Consider the following 18,381-nt stretch of genomic DNA (forward strand, 5'->3'; position numbering starts at 1 on the left):
CCAGTGAGGTAGGCTTGGAAAGATTGACACAGTTTAAACATCGAAAAGGAAGACTCAGAAATGTCTCTTGTCACCTCTCCCTCTTGGTTTATTTTTGTTTTGTTATTGCTATTTTTTCTATGCTTCAGCAGTGCTATAAGTCTAACGGTGTCATTTCAAAAATTCATATGTCCAGGTCCTAACCCCCAATACTTCAGAATTCATATTTAGAAATAGTCTTTAAAGAGGTAATTGAGTTAAAATTAGGTCATATTTTGTGGTCTAATTAAACATGGCTCTTGTTGTTACAAGAAGAGATTAGGACACAGATACACATAAAAAAAAGACTGTGTAAAGACACAAGGAGAAGATGGACATCCACAAATCAAAGAGAGAGGCCCCATAAAAAAAAAAAAAAACATTCTGACACCTTTTTTTGGACTTCTAGCTTCCAGAATTGTGAGAAAATAAATATTTATTGTTTAAGCCACTCAGGCTTTGGCACCTTATTATGGGTGTTCTAGAAAACTCAAACCAGCAACTGCAAAATATTTTTCCATTATAGTCCTTGAAAATTATAAAACAAATTTCTGATATTCAGGGATGAAGACATGATTCATATTTATATATCTGAGTAGCACAGGGCATATACTGCTCTTGTTTTGAGAAAAAAACAAAACCTTAAAACATCATTGACAATGATTCAAATCCAGTAGCCATTCCTTCTGTTATCTTTACTTACAGAATTCTAATTGTTCTCAGACGAGGAGTGTGACTCTACTAAAGCTAGGAATGGATATGTGTTCCACTTCTGACAAATGAAATCAAAGAGTAAATGTGGTAAGTAGATTTTACAAGAGGTGCATTTTTACCTATTATAGAGAGAACAGGCTCAGCTGGTACACATGTTTTATTCTTTATTCTTCCCTCTTTCTTTCTACCTAGAATATAAACATTCTTGGAGGCATAGAAGTCACTTTGAAACTATGAAAAAACATACACCATATGAAAAGAATAATGGGGCAAGAATTTGAAAGGATCTTGGACCTTCCTGGAGCAGCTGTACCAATCCTGAACTAATTGTTTCCAGATTTCTCATAATATGAGAAAATATGAACCTCTATTTGGTTCAGCTATTGTGGTTAGCTTTCTGTTACATGTAGTCAAACATAATTCAAACTGATACAAAGAGTTTTACTAGATAAGACCACTGTAGATGATCTTAAAGTATAAATTGTGATTAGCTATGTTGATTAAAGCATTAAGCTATGGGTATTTAATACTGAAATGAATATAAAAAATGTTTAGCTTTATGCTGAGAAATGTTACACAAAATAAAATCTATGGATGCAACTCTTTTTAACTCTTTCTTAATTTTTCTATTTTTAATATTTTATTTCATTTATTATTTATTTGGCTGCACTAGGTCTTAACTGCAGCACATGGATTTTATATATATATATCAGATCAGATCAGTCGCCCAGTCATGTCCAACTCTTTGTGACCCCATGAATCGCAGCATGCCAGGCCCCCCTGTCCATCACCAACTCCCAGAGTTCACTCAGACTCATGTCCATCGAGTCAGTGATGTCATCCAGCCATCTCATCCTGTCATCCCCTTCTCCTCCTGCCCCCAGTCCCTCCCACCATCAGGGTCTTTTCCAATGAGTCAACTGTTCGCATGAGGTGGCCAAAGTACTGGAGTTTAAGCTTCAGCATCATTCCCTCCAAAGAACACCCAGGGCTGATCCCCTTCAGAATGGACTGGTTGGATCTCCTTGCAGTCCAAGGGACTCTCAAGAGTCTTCTCCAACACCACAGTTCAAAAGCATCAATTCTTCGGCGCTCAGCCTTCTTCACAGTCCAACTCTCACATCCATACATGACCACAGGAAAAAACCATAGCCTTGACTAGACGGACCATTGTTGGCAAAGTAATGTCTCTGCTTTTCAATATGCTATCTAGGTTGGACATAACTTTCCTTCCAAAGGAGTAAGCGCCTTTTAATTTCATGGCTGCAGTCACCATCTGTAGTGATTTTGGAGCCCAAAAAAATAAAGTCTGACACCGTTTCCACTGTTTCCCCATCTATTTCCCATGAAGTGATGGGACTGGAGGGCATAGCACTCCAGTATTCTTGCCTGAAGGGTCCCATGGTCAGAGGAGGCTGGCAGGCTACAGTCCATAGGGTTGCAAAGAGTCAGGCATGACTGAAGCAACCTAGCACGCACAAACACATTTTCCCGATTGAAAAAAAAAAAAGTGTTATGATTACTAAAATTAATACTATAATGATCATGATTATAAACGTTATCTTTTCATACATTGTATATATTTAATTCATGGTAAATGTCTAAAAATGGAATTGCAAAACAAAAGGGTATAGGCATAGTGAATTTGATAGATATTGTAAATTTGATAGACACTACAGAATTGCCTTACAAAAATGTGTCATTCTCTAGCCAAATCAATGTGTGTGAGATTGCCCATTTTTTTCACAACTTCCTCAATGCACACAATAGTAATAGTGTGTTCATATTTCATTTCTTCCAATGTTACACATGTGAAAAAACACTAGGGATTTCCCTTGTGATCCAGTGGCTGACTCTGCACTCCCAGTGCCATGGGTCCCAGTTTAATCCCTGGTCAGGGACTAGATCCCAGATGCCTTAACTAAGAGTTTGTATACAGCAATGGAAAGATTCCACAGGCCACAAGGAAAATCGAAGATCCTTCCTGCTACAACTATGACCCAGCACAGTGAAACAAATACATAAATAAAATAAACATTGAAATTTTATTTTAAAACACTTTCACCATTACAATTAGTATCTTTTAAATTGTGATACCATACATATTCTCAAGTTTATAACTGATTTGTATTTGTATCCAATTTCTGTTGGATTCCTCTTTAAAACTTTTGCCCCTTCCTTTATTTTAGGTTGTTGGTTCTTATATTGTTAATTTCTCTGAGCTCTCTCTATACAATAAGAAAATTAACCCTTTTCTATAATATTTTTGCAATAATTTTTCCAAATGCATTATTTCTCTATTTTCATGACACATTACATTTTATCTCATAGAAAATGGGATATTCCTGTTTGTTTCACTCTTCAATAACATTAATTACCTTGTGTGTGTGTGTGTGTGTGTGTGTGTGTGGTGAGAACACTTAAAGATCAACCTATCCTTTTATCGAATTGAAGTATTCAATAGAGTTTTGGATACTGCAGTCCCTTTGATGTTATATACATTAGACTTCCAGAATTCAGTAATTTGCATCACTGAATATTGTATCCTTTGACTAAATCATCCTATTTCTCCCTTCCCTGGTTCCTGGAGGCCACCAATCTACTCTGTTTCTATGAGTCTGACTACTTTAAATTCTACTTATAAATAAGATCATGCAATATTTGTCTTTTTGTATTTCTGCTGCTGCTCCAGTTGCTTCAGTCATGTCCAACTCTGTGCAACCCCATAGATGGCAGCCCACCAGGATCCCCCATCCCTGAGATTTTCCAAGCAAGAACATTGGAGTGGGCTGCCATTTCCTTCTCCAATGCATGAAAGTGAAAAGTGAAAGTGAAGTCGCTCAGTCATGTCCCACTCTTCGAAACCCCATGGACTGCAGCCTACCAGACTCCTCCATCCATGGGATTTTCCAGGCAAGAGTACTGGAGTGGGGTGCCATTGCCTTCTCTGTTGTCTTTCTGTCCTGCTTATTTCACTATGCATACTATCCTCCAGGTTCATCAGTGTTGTCTCAAATGGCAGTTATTTCCTTGTTTTTTTAAGGCTGAATAATATGTGTATATATATATATGTATTATGGATATATGTATTATATTACTATTAATCACATTTTCTTTATTCATTCACCATTAACAAGCATTTAGATTTTTTCCATATCTTTGCTATTAATACTATGAATAGTGTTTCAATAAATGTGGGAATGCAAATTATTAATAAACATATTTATTTTAAGAAAAGTTTTTCAGGCTTTCCATCTTAGTAATGCCATATTCATATAACAGAATTTATGTGACTGTTTTTTTAATGTGTTTTGGAATTTTGGCTTATAGATACTTTTTGAATAGGAGGCTATTTCTATGTAGGGGTGTGTCTGTGTATGTATATGTGTATGTGTGTGTGTGTGTGTGTGTGTGTGTGTGTGTCTGTACTAACCTCTCTCATGTATTTTTGCAATTGCTACCACTGTATCCATTTTAGACCCCAGGCAGACAGGGGTCATATATTAAAAGCGTCTGGATCATAATACATTGGAGATGTCATCAATCATTAAGCCAGAAAGCAACTTGATGATTTACTTTCTAGTCATGTGGTTATGCCTATATCTGCTCCTCTTTTCATGAAACATGATGCAAGGAAAAGTCCTAGCTAAAGTTCTGCTACAGATGTTCTTATCCTCTTATCTTCAGTAACCAAATTCCTGACCAAATCAGCCTGTTTTCTTACCTAGAATCTGGTACACTGGTAGGCTGATGACTTTATGCTTCTTTTCACTTTCAGTTTCTGGGTGTTAGAGACATTTATCTTACTTCTGAGCATGACTATCCCTTTTAGATTTCCTCATTCTACATATTATCTATATGTCATATGTGTAGAGAAGAGGGGGTGTCTTGGAGAATTTACAATGCCAGTATGACTAGAAATCTTACTCAACAATATGCTAGAAACATCTCTTCATATCTTAATATCTTTAATGGATGCAAATATATCATCTTTAGAGGCTAAAGAATATGCTAAAGTGGATACAGACCATTATTATTAAACAAATTTTTTACTGATGAATAGTTTGCTGTTGTTGTTTAGTCATTAAGTCATATCCAGTTCTTTTTTGTGGCCCCATGGACTACAGCCCACCAGACTCCTCTGTCCACGGGATTTTCCAGGCAAGGATACTGGAGTCAGTGGCTATTTCATTTTCCAGGGGATCTTCCCAACCCATGGATCAAACCTGTATCTCCTGCATTGGTAGGCAGATTCTTTACCACTAAGCCACCACGGAAGCCCAGTGAAGTTACATTACTTGAAATATTTTTTTTTTCGATTACAGATACTACAATTAACATGTGTAAACATATACATTTACCTCTCTGTCAGATTCTGTTGGAAAAATTTCCTTCAATGGAAGTGCTGTTATTAGAAACTAGCAAATGTCTCTAGGCAACTATGAACATCTGATTCATATGTAGCCACAACCTAAACTCAGTCAGATAATTTCTGATTCCACATCTTCCATAAGCAAAGAGTACAGTCATCATCCCCCAAAGCTTCTCTTCCATCTATCCAACTCACCAAAAAGCCCCCTGATGCAATTAAAATGACTCAGGGCCATATATGACAGGAAAAACCAACATAAGAGTGACTTAATACAGTTTATTTCTTATTCTCCCACATAAAAATTATTCCATGCTTAATATGATATTCCTCTTTATGAAGTTTTTGGACTCAGGCTTTTCCAGTTCATTATTTTTCCATCCCTAGGATATGACCCTTGACCTCACAATCCTATATGATTGTTAGAAACCCAGCCATCTGCCTCATGATAGGAAATAGGATGAAGAAGAGAATAAAGAGTGTTAATGGGCATGCACCAATGCTTGGAAGACATCGAAGAAGAGCACACAAAGCATTTCCACTTTTTGGGGCTCCAAAATCATTGCAGATGGTGATTGCAGCCATGAAATTAAAAGACACTTACTCCTTGGAAGGAAAGTTACAACCAACCTAGACAGCATATTGAAAAGCAGAGACATTACTTTGTCTACAAAGGTCCATCTAGTCAAGGCTATGGTTTTTCCAGTAGTCATGTATGGATGTGAGACTTGGACTATAAAGAAAGCTGAGTGCCAAAGAATTGATGCTTTTGAACTGTGGTGTTGGAGAAGACTCTTGCGAGTCCCTTGGACTGCAATGAGTTCCAATCAGTCCATCCTAAAGCAGATCAGTCCTGGGTGTTCATTGGAAGGACTGATGTTGAAGCTGAAACTCCAACACTTTGGGCACCTGATGCAAAGAGCTGACTCATTTGAAAAGACCCTGATGCTGGGAAAGATTGAGGGCAGGAGGAGAAGGGGATGACAGAAGATGAGATGGCTGGATGGCATCACTGACTCAATGGACATAGGTTTGGATAGACTCCAGCAGTTGCTGATGGACAGGAAGGCCTGGCGTGCTGCGATTCATGGGGTCGCAAAGAGTCGGGCATGACTGAGCAACTGAACTGAACTGAACTAAATCAACTGAAGGAAGGTATACATGGTGAATTGATAAGAGGCTGAGAAATGGACTCTTTATTCAGCTTAGCAAGGGCCTAGCTAAAAACTGGAGGTTGTAGTCCCAAGGAAGAAAAGGAAGAACAGATACTAAGTTAGTCTCTTCAATATGCCCAAATGAAAATGAAATTCAAATGAAAATCCTAAGTATAAAAGCTTCAATCAGAATGAATTAGTCTCTCAATCTAGGGTTTTTTATTAGCTTGGGACTGCTCCAAAGAGTTCCATGTCAGAAGGGAGGAGCCACTGATATGCAGGTATCCAAAACTGATTTTCTATAATGTCTCAGTTTTTCATAACATCTTCAGAGATGATTTCTTATGCTTCAATAGAGGGGATACTGACTTATTCATGCTACGTCTTTGAACCACCTCTACTTGAAGTAGAAGGATAAAATAAAAAATGATGACAAATTCCTTGCGTCTTTAAACAATGTAACTAATTCTTTCACTGCCTATAGCCAACACATAGCACTGTTTCTGGCTACAAGGGAAGCCCTAAAAAAAACACGTATGATATAAATTATTTGAACAAAAAAATGTGTAAGATACACAAGGGTCTTAGACATTTCCTTAGACAAAAGGAAAAGGAAAGGAGAGTTAAACATGCAGGACCACTTGTATAGCTCAAGAATCCTCTTCCTCTGGTGCCCAAGCAGTAAGTTTTGGGGGGAGGGAGTCCAGCAGCAGAAAAATAGAAATGAGAGAGAAAAATTAGGTTCTAATTAGGAATGCATCAAAAAGAGGTGTTATAGGGACATAGAGAGGAAAGGCATTCAGCACAGTCAAGATAAGGATGAAACAAGTGTGAGATTAAGAGAAATAAATGAAACAAGTAGGGAGTTGAGGAAATCTCAAATGAAAAGTGAGTTTCTATCACGACTTCTAGAGGGACACAAGAAGGGTGAGGAGGGGACTTGCAGGTCAGCCTGCACTTATTTAGTCAGTTATAAGGGAAAACTGCTGTCTCATTAAGGCTAGAAATGATGTTGATCATTTTTTTCTCCCTTTTAGATAACTGCATGGGAGTTATAATTGGTATGAGGAAGCATGGGCAGCACAGTTCAGGCCCTTGCTCAGTGGGAATACCCTAGAGGCATGTGCCAAGTTGGATAATAATGACAGCTGTGGCTATCAAATCATGCAGCCCAGGCTTTCAGAGGAAATGGGGCTGACCCCAGAGACCAGACAGGTTACATCTAGATCTCCAAGGAGAGGAGTGAAGAACTCTCCTCTTGAATTGGTTTTAAAAATGACAAGTTTATTTAACAGATGTGGTGAAGGTGAAAGAGTATATATATTTATGTATATTTTTAAAGGTAAAATCATTCTTTTAGAGGATATTAGAAAAATGATTCCTAGAGACTTGATAGAATATTTAATAGAAATTCTACTAGTGTGATACAAAGATACAAATATCTTCTTGGGTCTATACTTCTTAAAAAACAATTTTATTTATTTATTTACTTTTGGCTGTTCTGGGTCTTTGCTGCTGCATGGACTTTTCTCTAGCTGTGGCCAGTGGGGTCTACTCTCTAGCTGCAGAGCACAGGCTCTAGGTCATATGTTCTTCAGTAACTGGGGCTCCCGAGCTCTAGGGCACAGGCTCAGTAGTTGCGGCACATGGGCTTACTTGCTTTGCAGCATGTGGGATCTTCCCAGACCAGGGATCAAATCTGTGTCTCCTACATTGGCAGGCAGATTCTTTTCCACTGTGTCATCAGAGAAGTCCCTGGTTTATTCTTATTGTATAAACCAATAATCCAAATAGGGCTTCCTATTTTTTTTTCTTTACACAATGTCTAAAAATTTTAGTGACAAAAATGGCCAAGTATAGTTTTTAAGCACAAAACATAAAACCTGTTATTTGTGAGATATCTGGTTGCTACAGAAGAGTTTATCAGTAGGTTAATACTAGAAAAATATTTTCATCATAAAGAAGCAATTTGGTGATGACAAAAAACTTCCCTTTGTCTTTATGAGAGCTTATCCAAATTGTATAAGGTGTATATTAGTTTATATGAAGTGTTTTCAGTGTTTTACAAAGTTAATTCCAGACACACAAATATAAAAGGTTCTGTCAGAAACTACCCTGGTTTGTAGCTGCACTTAAGAGATTTAGACCTTGATTAGCAATCTTACAGAAGCTGACTTGATCCCAGTGGACTGTCTTGCCAGACCACACTAACAGCTGAAACATCCAGAAAAGAGCCTCCCCAGAAATTTCAACTTTTAAAGGTGATAGTATAATCTATATGTTTTTTATTTATGGAACACCTTTACTCCAAAGATGAAACTCAGCACTGAATTCCTGGGGAGATGTGGCCTGTCTACACTGTAAATGGCTATGTATCACTTTTCCTTTTAAGATCACAGAGACTAGCCACTGGAGGCCCCAGATGCCTAACACTAATACTGCTGGATTTGGAAAAATCTCTAGAATTCAGTAAAATAACATTTCATATGCAGGAATCTGTTAGGGTTCCTGAACACTTGGGGAATAATCAAACTTCAGTTCATGTGACTTTCCATGAACTTAAAATTATAGATGTTTGACCTCTCAATTAACACTTGCTCTCTCAGCAGACATCCTAAATTGGAATGAGACTGTCTCCTTGTCTATATTACAAGAGTATTTTATTGCTTTAAATAAAATGACTGACTTGCTACAATCTAACCTATTTACAAATCTTCACATCGACTCCTGGAACTCTGAAGAGAATTGGCTTTCAACAGATTTGCCTCTATGGGAATAATAAGATTATTGCAGGTAATCTGGTGCAGTACAGTGGCTTTGTAAATACCCATTCTTGATGACAGTAAGAGCTTAATGAATGTCACTGTTCCTCCTCATAAACACTGACTGAAGGCTTACTTTGGGTGGGCAAGCTGTTAGGTTCTATACACTATGCTGGGAGGCACAGGACAGGTTTCCTTTCTGGGAAGGGGGGGCAGGTGTTACAATCTGCTGGGGTAGATGGGAATGTACACAATGGGAAATAACAATGACAAATGCACAGGAAACAGAGGCCACTGAGAACCAATGGTGGAGCTAGGGTCTACAAAGATCAGAGAGAGTCTAGAACTCAAGTCTTAAAGCAAGGTAGGGCTTTGAAGAGAGTTGATAAGAGGTCATTTCAGGATCTGCATAAGTGGAAGAATGGGATGTACCAGACATATTAAAAGAATGGTGAAGAGCTATTCTTGAGATGATCATAGAACATGGTCCTTGGGATCTGAGAATGTTTAAAAAATACAATATACATTCTCTAGGGACTTCAAGTGAAGCAAAAAAGAAGGGATGTTGTCTGTGTTTATCGTTTGGGAAGGCAGTGAAGGAGCCACAGTGTGCAGTGCCCACCACAGAACATGAGGCAGGATGCACTGAAGCAGTCATTAAAACTGGCCAGAAGGCAGCTAAACCTCAATGAAGAGGGCAGAAAAATTATGGGAAGAAGGGAGAGAACACCAATTAGACTGACCTTTAAGAAGGTTCCCTACTACAGATATGCAAGTGTGAGTAGGCTGCCTGCTAAGGAAATCATTAGCTCTCTGACCTATGGCAGTTCATGTGGAAAATATTAAGTCACCCACTAAATTCCGAATTGAATTGTGGGCTTAGAATGTTTGATTATAATATTATAGTGATTATAATATTTCCTATCAATGTAACATTAAGTGTCAGAAAAACAGAAATCAAGTATCTGCTTAATTTGATAATATCAGCTTTTATACCAGAAGCTCAAAGTATAGCTAAGTTTCATTTTCATTTATTATGAATCTACTTTGGAGCACAAATAATGATGGGTTTTGTGACCTCTAAATAAGGACACTGAGTAAGATAAATTTTGGCAATAAATACTTTAAATGAAGAGTTTGATTTTACTTAGGCAGTCACTGCATCTCATGGAATCAGATTTCATTAACACTCACTAAAGATTAATTAATTCCTAGTATATTCCCAAATAAATTGACAATTTTTTGTTCACTTGTGCCACCATTTTACTCAGAAGCCAGCGCAGAATTTACTGAGGCCAAAGACAATGAAATTATCTGTCTTTGGAGTTAAGGTTGCATTCAAAAGAGGCAGCATACACTTAACTCCCTATGAAAGTGGGATTAGAGTCAAACTTCTAAGAATTTGTTGTTCAGCTCACTGTACTCACTGGAGAGCCAAAAAGTCTGTCACAGAAATGAGTGCAAAATAAAGTGTTCTTGAATCTTATAAGATTGACTTTTTGTCAATACTTGCTCATTACAGAATTAACAGTGAAAAACTTATAAATAATGGTAAAAAAAATCACATTAATATATTAAAATGAAATATTAATAAATAATACTTTAAAACTTTAAATATTAAACATTTATTTATTTAGTGGTACAAGGTCTTAGTTGTAGCATGTGGGATCTAGCTCCCTGACTAGGGATCAAACCTGGGCTCTCTGTATTGGCAGTACAGTCTTAGCCACTGGACCACCAGAGAAATCCCTAAATCTTTAACCCATTTAAAGATAGATTAAAAATTCTGTAGATCCATTTAAACCTAATTGCTTTTAATAAAGCCAGGTGATATGAAAGACAACTGATTACTAAAATCTGTGAGATTATCAAAACTGCTAACATGGTTAGATTTGACTCACACATTCCTTTCTGAATTGCTGTAGCTATTGCTTGCTATTTATTTTTCCTGAATACTCTCAACCTGTTTGATTTTCCTTTTCTTGTTCACATCAACCCAGAATCAAAACTTTTATTTCTTCCTCTGTAGGTCACTCAAGTACCATCTATTCTTATTGTCATTCTCAATCCTCACCTCCACCAGCAAATGTTTCAGGATGCTCCACCCTAAAAGCAGCTGCAGCAGAGGCTTCCTGAAAAGCCTATCTGTGATCTTGCCATCTATGGAATTTGTTGACTTCTATTTCTAGAGCAAGGTCAGAACCAGTCTTTCCTATGTCCACTAATTTTGCACTTCATTATCTTTGATATTCCATGCATTACTTTAACCTTTTATTTATTGATTCACCTGAAAATAAATAATGCACTATCTATACATCCAACGATTCAAATAAGATGGGAAATAGTAACTGTCATTTTTTCTATCTTGAATACAAATAATCCGAAATTTTTAAAAGTAAAAACACTTAATCACATTTACATCAGTATACTCCAGTACACTTCTCATCAGGGAAGATGAAAACATGGTAGCTTTCTGTCTTTGATTTTATACATGAAAATCAGCATGAATTGTTGTTCTAGAGCAGGGGATGGTAAACTACAAGTCCAAATCCAGTCCACCACCTATTTTTGTAAATAAAGTATTATGGGAACATACCCACATATACATTTATCCATTGTCTATGGCTGACTTTGTACAACAGCAGCAGAATGAAGTAGCTACAACAGAGACTCAATGGCCTGCAAATCTTATTTATGACCTGGCAACTTATAAAATGTGCCAAGACCATTTCTATGTCAAGGTAGGACCCACTGTAGATATTTTAATCATTAAAAGCTTAGCTTCTGCTGTTTAGATATCATTCACTGATACAAAGAAATAGGGATACATTGAGAACTGGTAGCAATAAGTGAAGAAGTGCTCCAAATATGATGGAGCCATATCAAAAGAGCATAGCAGCCAATCAGAAGGAGCTCCCAATGGTTAAAGCTGGACTAATTTGAAGCACAGAATAAGTCATGATAGTATTGGATTATAACCCATAGAACAAAATTTTTAAAGTCATGAATGAGTCCAAGTTGAATAATTAAATAAATGTAGAATAAATGAGGGAAACAGAAAATCACCAGTAGAATACCATAATAACAGTTGCAGGAAAGACCCACCAATGGAAGCCAAAATTCATGATCAAAAATTTAAGGAGAAACAGCAGTGCAACAGGGTTACAAAGTATTTCCCCTAAGATACTTGTTAATTTCAAATAGAAAAATATTAAGGTAGAGAAACCCAGCAGACACTACCTTAACCAGCTGATCAAAGTTAACATCACCAGTAAAAAACATAAGGAGATAATTTAACTCTTTGATAAGATACACTGTGGGAAGCAGCCATCCCCAGGTGGCTCAGCAGTAAAGAATCTGACTGCCAATGCAGGAGACACAAGTTCAATCCCTGGTCGGGGAAGATTCCACCTGCCACAGAGCAACTAAGTCCATGCACCATAACTACTAAGCCTGCTCTCTAGAGACTGGGAGCTGCAAATACTAAGTCCATGTACCAACACTACCGAAGCCCACACACCTAGAACCTGTGGTCCACGGCAAGAGAAGTCACCACAACAACAAGCCCATGCAGCACAACTGGAGAACAGCCCTCACTCTCCACAACTGAAGAATAGCCCATGCAGCACTGAAGACTGAACACAGCCAGAAAATGAAAAAAATAAATAAATAAAATTATTTAAAAATCAGACAAACTCAAAATGAGTGACAGTCTACAAAAATAACTAACTAGTACTATTCAAAAATGCCAAGGTCATGAAAGACAAAGATGAACTGTCACTGACTGGCAGATATTAAAGAGACAACAAAAAATGCAATGTGGTGTCTTATATTGCATCCCAGAATAGAGAAAGGACATAGTGGAAAACTGGTGAAAGATGACACATCTTTAATAAATTAATAACATTGTTACAATGCTAGTTTCTTAGTTTTTATCACTGTGTTTGAGTTACAGAAATATAAATATTAATGGAAACTGGGTAAAAGTTATGCAGGGACCCACTGTACTATTTTTGCAAATTTTCTATAAGTTTAAAATTACTTCAAACTGAAAAGTGAAAATGTGTTGGGAAAAAAAGCATAATTTTCTGATTAAGGGAATGAATAGAAATACAACGTGCTATTGCTTTTAGTGACAACAGCTCCAGATTATAATATTTAGGTTAATACAATCTCTATACTGTCATGGCTGTTGAATTATTTTTAGGTAGAAGGAGTTTCTTTGACTTTCACATAATCACAGAATTTTAACCTAGGAAAGCAGAAGAAATCCTAATTGAGTAGAAGAGGAGAAGGGCGTGACAGGGTTACATAAGACTAGAAAGCTCTTGTCCCTGAGGGTCCTCAAAGCCATTTATTCCCTGCACATTCTGATAGCATGAAGAACATGGACCCAGAGATGGTGCAGCTGGACTGTGGAGGCCTTAGGGATGCCTTCCCTCCACTTTCCCTCTTAAAGAGAAATTTTCTCTTTCTTGTACTCTTGAGAAGGATCTGGTGTCTGTGTGTAGCTTATGGAAATCACTGTTACTATTTTAGAGGAATATCTTATGTTGGAATAAGGAATATAGAAAATGAGAGTGGATCATATGCAGAAACACAAATTAGAAAAGGGAAAAAAAATTCTATTTTAAAGGATAAATAATTACATAAATGACACATTTTTTCTAAATTTATATTAAAATTGGAGAGTTTGGAAACAAATCACATTATAATGCATTAATTTCAATCATTTGGCCCAACACTCTGCTAGTCTCTATTGAAAAAAATAAATAAATAAACCACACTATATCTGTCCTCAAATGCTTGTCCTCTTTTGAGGCAACAAATGAATTCTTGAGAATAAGAAAAATTAGGGAAAAAAGTAAGAGTGTATACAAATGGGATAGATATTTAGAAAGATAAAGATACTTGTTAAAGGGAGCATTTAGCATGGATGTTATGAGGATTATGAGAGATAACTTCTTGAAAGAGGATAAAAATATTACCAAAATATTGCCTTTATTGTAAAGATCAACTAAAATAGTACAGGAAAGAAACTAAATCCTATCCAAAGTACATTTTAAAATGTTCAGGTTCATTACAAGCCTAAAAGTGAGAAATGCAATTTTAAATTATTGGAACAAAATGTAATAAAATTTCCTACTTCAAACAAGGCACAAAGTGCCCAAAGTTTGTTGTTCAGTCTCTAAGTCGTGTCTGACTCTGTGACCCCATGAACTGCAGCGGGCCAGTTTTCCTTAACACATTTAACTAAATCAAAAAATTTAAATTCTTGATCAAAAGATTCTATAAACACTGCAAGAAGAGAAATCAGATATCAACTTGGTAGAAGATATCAGCAACTAATTGAGAAAAAAAATAGAAATCAAGAATACGTATTTATTACCTCAATTAAAAAAGGATATATATATAATTCAGGAGGCCCGTGAGCTTCAATGAAAACAAATTTACTTCTTTATCATCATTTAGTTCAGTTCAGTCACTCAGTAGTGTCCAACTCTTTGCGACCCCAAAATTGCAGCACACCAGGCCTCCCTGTCCATCACCAACTCCCGGAGTTCACTCAAACTCACGTCCATCGAGTTGGGGATGCTATCCAGCCATCTCATCCTCTGGTGTTCCCTTTTCCTCCTGCCCCCAATCCTCCCAGCATCAGAGTCTTTTTCAGTGAGTCAACTCTTCACATCAGGTGGCCAAAGTACTGGAGTTTCAGCTTTAGCATCATTCCTTCCAAAGAAATCCCAGGGCTGATCTCCTTCAGAATTGACTGGTTGGATCTTCTTGCAGTCCAAGGGACTCTCAAGAATCTCCAACACCGCAGTTCAAAAGTATCAATTCTTCAGTGCTCAGCTTTCCTCACAGTCCAACTCTCACATCCATACGTAACCACTGGAAAAACCATAACCTTGACTAGACAGACCTTTGTTTGCAAAGTAATGTCTCTGCTTTTCAATACGCTGTCTAAGTTGGTCATAACTTTCCTTCCAAGGAGTAAGTGTCTTTTAATTTCATGGCTGCAATCACCATCTGCAGTGATTTTGGAGCCCCAAAAAATAAAGCCTGACACTGTTTCTACTGTTTCCCCATCTATTTCCCATGAAGTGATGGGACCAGATGCCATGAACTTCGTTTTCTGAATGTTGAGCTTTAAGCCAACTTTTTCACTCTTCACTTTCACTTTCATCAAGAGGCTTTTTAGTTCCTCTTCACTTTCTGCCATAAGGGTTGTGTTATCTGCATATCTGAGGTTATTGATATTTCTCCCGGCAATCTTGATTCCAGTTTGTGCTTCTTCCAGCCCAGCACTTCTCATGATGTACTCTGCTCAAAAGTTAAATAAGCAGGGTGACAATATACAGCCTTGACGTACTCCTTTTCCTATTTGGAACCAGTCTGTTGTTCCATGTCCAGTTCTAACTGTTGCTTCCTGACCTGCATATAAGTTTCTCAAGAGGCAGGTCAGGTGGTCTGGTATTCCCATCTCTTTCAGAATTTTCCACAGTTTATTGTGATGCACACAAGCATTAACCTGTAACTAAAATCTTATCAATTTCTTTTACTACAAATGTAGAGTACCAACCAGAGTGGCATGAGTCATACTTGAGACCATTGAAACTAGAGTTTATAGACTTTTTTTCCCATGGAACATTATAGTTGTTACGGACATCCAGAAATATTGTTTACTCTCATCACTTCTTCCAAATTACAGAAGTGTATATTCACTACTACATCTTATTATTTCATGCATTAATGAAGAAAGATAAGTGTTGCTATATTACAATTAGTTTTTTAAATATATTGTATAGTTATACCTTAATATAATTGAGTTCCTTTGTAATCCTATGAATTTTATTACAGAAAATTGCAAATGTTCCCCAAAAAGGAGATCTTTAACTTCACAAGGCTACCAAAAGGGGCCTATGCCACAACAGAGATTAAGAACCAGTAAACTATGCTAACACGAATAGACTGCTGTAAACAATGGTGAGAGAAAACAGCCAGTGTCAAAATGATGTACATATAACATGGTATGATTATACATGGGGGTTTGTGGAAATCACATGAAATAATACCACATATTTTCATGAAATCCTATTCATGCATCAGAATCTATGTAAATAAAAGCAGTTATAATAAATTCATGACAGGTTTGCCTCCAAGAATGGAAGATGTACATAGGATATAAGACCATGGATTTAAAAAATGACTTCACATTTAGCTGTAAAACTTTCTTTTATTAAAAAAAATGAAAGAACATATGTCATTTTTAACAACTGTAAATTTGGAGTTATGGATACACTGGTGGTTGTGCTTTTGAATTTTTTAAAGATCTCAAAATTTTAATAAACCCTTGGAAATTAATTCAAAATAAGATATAGTATCCTAAAGCATTTTGAAAAGTTTCTAATATAAACATAAGGTTTATATGAAAAGTTGTAAATATTTCATAACTTTTAGGCATTTCCATTGTTGCTATTAAAGATTTTAAAAAGTATTTGCTGAGAACTATAAAACACCAATAAAGGAAATTAAAGATAATTCAAAGAAATGGAAAAATAGACCATGTTCTTAGATTGGAATAATTAATATTTTTAAAATGACCATACTACCCAAAGCAATCTGCAGAGTTAATGTGTCCCTATCAAATTACTCATGACATTTTTCACAGAACTAGAAAAAATAATCATAAAATTTGTTTGGAACCACAAAAGACCCATAATGGCCAAAGCAATCCTGAGGAAAAAGAACAAAGTTGAAGGCAAAACCCTCCCAGACCTCAGACATTACTGACAAAACAGAAAACAATAGAGCATGATACTGGCACAAAAACAGACATATGGATCAATGGAATGGAACAGAAACTCCATAAATAAACCCACACACCTACAGTCAATTAATTTTTGACAATGGAGAAAGAATATACAATTGAAGACAGTTTTTTCAGCAGGTGGTGTTGAGAAACTTGGACAGACACATATAAATACATGAAGTTAGAATATTCCCTCACACCATACACAAAAATAAACTCAAAATGTCTTAAAGAATTAAATATAAGACATGATACCTTTATGGTATTACTAGAAGAGAACATAGGCAAAACATTCTCTGATGAAAATCATATAGCAATGTTTTCTTAACTCAATCTCTCAAGGCAAAAGAAATAAAAGCAAAAATAAACAAATGGGACCTAATGAAACAAGCATTTGCACAGCAAAGGAAACCACAAACAAAATAAAAACAACCTGTGTAATGGAAGAAAATATTTGCAAACAATGCAACTTAATTTCCAAAATACATAAACAGCTCAATATCAAGAAACAAACAACAGAAACCCAATCAGAAAAAGGGCAGAACACTTAGACATTTCTCAAAGAAGGTATTCATATGGCCAAACAGGCACATGAAAAGATGCTCAAAGTCACTAATTATTAGAGAATTAGTGACTATAACTAGTGCAAAACTATAACAAGGTATCACCTTATACCAGTCAGAATGGCCATCATTAAAAAGTCTACAATAAATGCTGGAGAGGGTATGGAAAAAGGAAACCCTCCTACACTGTTGGTGGGGATCAACTACTATGGAGAACAGTATAGAGGCTCCTTAAAAAAACTAAAAATAGGGTTACTTCATGAGCCAGCAATCCCACTCCTGAGAATGTATCTGGAAAAGACAAAAACTCTAATTTGAAAAGATACGTGTACCTCAGTGTTCACAACAGCACCATTTACAATAGCCAAGACATGGAAGCACCGTAAAAGTCTACTGAGAGAAGAAGACTTTGTCAGTATAAAGAAGATGTAGTGTATTTTAAAAATTGGAATATTACTCAGCCAAAAAAAGAATGAAATAATGCCATTTGTGGCAATTCAGATGGACCTAGAGGTTATCAGATGAAATGAAGTTAAGACAGACAGAGAAAGAAAAATATCAAATGATATCATTTATATGTGGACTCTTACATGATACAAATGAACATTTTTATAAAACGGAAATAGCCTTACAGACATAGAAAACAAACTTACAGTTACCAAAGGGGAAATGGGGGGAATAAATTAGGAGTTTTGGATTAACATATTCATATTATATATATATATATATATATATATATATATATAAAAAATAATAAGCAACAAGGACCTATTGTATGGCACAGGAAATGACATCAATACCTTGTTAATAACCTATAATGGAAAAGAATCTGAAAAAGAATATATGTATATTTATAACTAAATCACTTTGCTATATACTTGAAACTTACATACCATTGTAAATCAACTACAATTAAAAATTTTTTTTTTTAAGTATTTGGAAAGAAAATGTGGAAAACGTTGGTTTTTCAGGTGGGGGATACTGCAGG

Source organism: Bos indicus, chromosome 11 (assembly GCF_029378745.1).
Source record: "Bos indicus isolate NIAB-ARS_2022 breed Sahiwal x Tharparkar chromosome 11, NIAB-ARS_B.indTharparkar_mat_pri_1.0, whole genome shotgun sequence".
NCBI lineage: Eukaryota > Metazoa > Chordata > Mammalia > Artiodactyla > Bovidae > Bos > Bos indicus.